The following is a 4,519-nucleotide window of genomic DNA, read 5'->3' as shown; positions in this document are numbered from 1 at the left end:
GGGGAAAGACAGCCGGATTTGGAGATGGAGAATGTAGGCTCACAATCCCAGCTCTGCTACTCCCTACCTGTTTGACCTGGGTCAAATCACTTAACCTTTCTGTCTCTCTCTTTTTCAAGCAATACTAAGTGATTTACTTTTTAGGAATCATCTAACATGAAATTATACAAATAAGATTTGTATAAACACCAATCCACATTTGTTATAACACAGATGGCAAAGGACAAAGTAAAATCAAGAAAAGTTAATTGGCTGCTATATGCCATAGCATATGGTTGTGTCTTGGATTCTAAAAGTCTCTTACAATATAGAAATCTCAGGTCAACAGAAAACTGCTCTCCATCTCCAGGCATCATCCTGCAAAATTGGTGCCTATAGTATCTGCACCTTTTTTCTTCAAGTTTCCCCTTGATATAGCTGATTGTTTGGGGGATTACTACCTCCTTGGGATGCTTAGGCATATGTGCTTTCTTGACCACTGTAATCTGTATATCCCTGTTCATATCCATAGTTCCCATAGCTACACTCAATACAGTCATATCTACCATATAGTCTATAGTTTTGATAACCAGCAGAGAAACTACTGTAATTTCCATATCCTCCATCATAATAGTTATTAAATCCTTGGTTCCACTTTTGTCCCTGACTTTGACCACAACCCCTAAAAGTACCCCCTCATCCAACAGCTGTGCTCTTCCTCTTATCGGTTGCCTGCATACTGCTTTGGCATGTGCAACTTTGATTCTACATATCTCAAAATCACTTTTATGGTATATGTTTTCTAATAATTTCCTTACTAGTTCTTCATTTGTATATGTGATGATACAGAATCCTCTTCTTTCATTTGTTTTTGTGTCTATAGGAAGTTAAATAGGCTGAATCCCTCCAAATGTCCCCAAGTATTCTCTGATTGGTTCTTCAGATGTATCTGGACTCAGTTTACCCAAAAAATACTTTAGGGAGGATCTTTTCCTTTAAAATTTTAGACTTGGGGGAGTCTATCAACTTGCCATCTAGTCTGTAGTCTTTAAGTTCCAGGACCTTAACACAATCTTAAGAAAGCATAAATCCAAATCCCCTTCGTCTTCCAATGACTATATCTGTTTCAATTGTGCAGCATACAACTTCTTTTAAAAAATTCTATGTAATTAATTGGTTCTTTTTTATTTGTATCCCAACTTAGCCCTGTAATAAGCATCTTACCATCATCCTGGTGATTCTTGATACTACTGATTTTAGGTCTGTCAAAAAACTCCATTCTACTTGTTTATGTCCTCAATGGCAGTAGGACTATAGATGAAATTGTGTTGCATGGAACTAGATTTAAAGTGGTGGCAGAATAAGCATCTCATTTTCCACATCTAAAAAATGAGATGGTTTATGCCAGGAATGACTTAAGCCGGAGGTTCTGAGTTTCAGTGGGCTAAAACCCATTTGAGTATCCATTAAATCTGGCACCAATATGGTGAGCCTCCAGGAGCTTGAGAGTGGCACAGGGTCAGAAGGGATGAGGAAAGGGGCAGGGGGAAAGAGGAAAACCAGGCTACCTAAAGAGAAGGAAACTGATTAAGTTTGGAAACAGAGCAGGTCAGTAGTGGAATCATGAATATTTATTGCATTTCCAGCCTGCATGATATAGGCATACCCAGTCTTAAGAAAAAGGGAGGGAAGGGGGAGGAAGGAGTTGGACCAGTTAGTTTATGATGTCCCTTCCATGTCTAGATTTGGTGCCCCCATTAGGTTATTTAGGCCTAAAGGCTAGAGCATAGATTGACTGAAGGAATAAAGTCCATTCTCATCTACTGAGGTCAATATGGGAGGCTAATAATGGCAGATAAAGTCCTATGATTCTCCTTCCTTGGGAAAGAACTCCACTTTAATTCTGGGGATGCCTACATCACAGCCCAAAGTTCAGAGCAAGAACAAATGCTATACTACCTTTTCTATGCTCTGACCTAAAAGGACACAAGAAGCTAATTTCCTGTTTCCCCCAACTTGACACCAACACTTGGCATATTGCTGAAGTAATTGGGCCTTACAGAGTTAAAACCACATAAAGCTATATTTATCAGTTATGAAAGGAAAGGAAGGGCCACAAATATTCTTGATCTATACTATATCAAATGGGCTAACTTCTTTGGATGGATTATTATGTTTAACTTATTCTGAGGAGTAATGATGACAAGATGTGTTTGAAACTCCAATACTAATTGGGCTTCAGTCACTTCTGAGGGGGGGAATGGAATTCAATGTTCCAATCAAACTATTCTCCAGCCTTTCTGTTTAGCCTGTTTGGATGTCAATCCAATCATAACAGTGATTTCTGTGGTCTTGGGGGTTATAGCCTCTAGGCCTTAAATCTGGGCCATAAATTCATAAAGACCAGCAACAGATTCAGATCACTGCTGGGTTGGTCAGTGACTTATAGTTCAAGAGATACTGGTGGGACTTGACAAGGCCCCAAGGGCTGCTAATCCCACTGGTTTTTCCATGCTTTTGGTAACTCAGCCAGACCCAATACCAGCAGACCAATGGCTGGAGTCTTATAGCATTGTAGATTTGGTGAAGTGCAGATTTGGACAGAGGTGGGGAAGGAAGAGGAGAGGCTAGGGAGGAGACCAACGAATAAATTTGGTTTAAACCTTTTAGCTGTAGGAACTTGGCAAGAGGCTGCCACATTCCACAAGTACTAACTCAGCTGTCATTCTGAATGTGGAGCTTTTATCCAGAGTAATATTGCCATTGATTAATGATGTACCTAACCATGATGTCTGGGTAAGAAATACATGAGTAAGAAGGCTGAGCCCAAACCAAAATTGCACCAAGGAGGAAAAATTCAAGAAACACTTTAGAGAGGTGAAAGGCCGGATGAAGGAACATTAGCATTTCATTTCTTCTTTCCATTAACCTCTTCTGTACTAACAAGCAAAAATAGCCTTCTTAGACAGATGGTGGAAAGTTTCTATTCAAAAGCAAGGTTCACTTATTCATTTATTAAGTACTTACTGTGTGCAGAATACTGTGCAAGAAACTGGGAATTAGCCTTTAGGCCTAGTAGTCTTTGAGAGATTATGGACTAGGTCTAGTCGGGGCCCTAGACCATTTGGATTCAATCAAAGGGCAGTACTTGAGGACCTAGAGGGCTGGCCACATGTGGCCTCGAAGCTGCAGGTTCCGCATTCCTGGTCCAGATCCTAGGGTCTAGAAGATCTGGATCCCAGCATCATGGAATATACTTTTATGACTGCTGCCTCAAATAGCTTATTTAAGTAGAAAGGTTAAGGAATAGATAGAGCTGAGGTTTGAAGTCCATTTCTATTTAAAGAGGTCAGTATGAAAGGCCATTCAGTGGTAAATGAGACAATACTGAGGTGAAACACAGTCCCTTCTTATGGAACTAATGTGGGGATAAGTCATAAACATATATTTATATATATGCGTCTATATATGTGCATTGTACATAACATGTATAATAGACATATGTCATATGTATATACAAATTAACAGACAATATTATGGAATAATTAGTTGGCACTTTAGGATTTTTCTTCTAAGTCATATTCATGTTACTATTGCATTGGTAGAGGGAGTTCCCACATAAAGCATTCTTCACACTGACTAAACCACAAATTCTTCATGTATTGTAGCAAGTGATGTCCACCCCTAAAACTTACATTTTAAGAAAATTGTCCAGGCTACCCACATCTTCATTCCTCTCCAGGCTTCACTCCTGACTCTCTGGACTTTGGACTTTCTCTACCATGTTCCTCTGTGGGCATCTTCCTCCATCCACAACCACCCTTTCAGCTTCCTTGTGTATGTTGTGTCCTCTTCCCTCCCTATTAGAGGACAGAGATTGACTTCCTTTCTACCTGTATTTGTATTCCTATTACTTAGCACAGGATCCAGCATGTAATAAGCTTAATAAATACTTGCTGAATTGACTTTACTTGAGGTCTGAAGGAAAAAGTCACTGCTGATAGGCAAATATCAAAAAAGACTTTATGGAGAAATTGACATCTGAGAGGGTCTTTAAGATGGGTAAAGATTCAAAGGTGGAAGTGGAAGGGAGGGCTAGCCCCCAATGAATACATTGTTAAAGGATATTAATAAAGTTCTCAAAAGATAATTTCCAATTTTTTTATTAATTTATTTAACTTTTAACATTCATTTTCACAAAATTTTGGGTTCCAAATTTTCTCCCCATTTGTCCCCTCCCCCCACCCCAAAACACCAAGCATTCTAATTGCCCCTATCACCAATCTGCCCTCTCTTCTATCATCCCTCCCTTCCCTTGTCGCCATCTTCTCTTTTGTTCTATAGGGCCAGATAACTTTCTATACCCCTATACCTGTATTTCTTATTTCCTAGTGGCAAGAACATTACTCGACAGTTGATCCAAACACTTTGAGTTCCAACTTCTCTTCATCCCTCCCTCCCCACCCATTCCCTTTGGAAGGCAAGCAATTCAATATAGGCCATATCTGTGTAGTTTTGCAAATGACTTCCATTATAGTCG

The 4,519-nt window shown here is 39.5% G+C and overlaps 1 pseudogene; it reads right to left on the bottom strand.

The window, feature by feature from the left end:
- Positions 1 to 396: 396 nt before the first annotated feature.
- On the bottom strand, positions 397 to 1,274 carry LOC140518639 (heterogeneous nuclear ribonucleoprotein D-like pseudogene; annotated as a pseudogene).
- Between the last annotated feature and the right edge of the window lie 3,245 nt (positions 1,275 to 4,519).

This window comes from Notamacropus eugenii, chromosome 1 (assembly GCF_028372415.1).
Source record: "Notamacropus eugenii isolate mMacEug1 chromosome 1, mMacEug1.pri_v2, whole genome shotgun sequence".
In the NCBI taxonomy this organism is placed as follows: Eukaryota; Metazoa; Chordata; class Mammalia; order Diprotodontia; family Macropodidae; genus Notamacropus; species Notamacropus eugenii.
The sequence above is the reverse complement of the archived record's forward strand: the minus strand, read 5'-3'. Positions and strand labels throughout refer to the sequence as shown.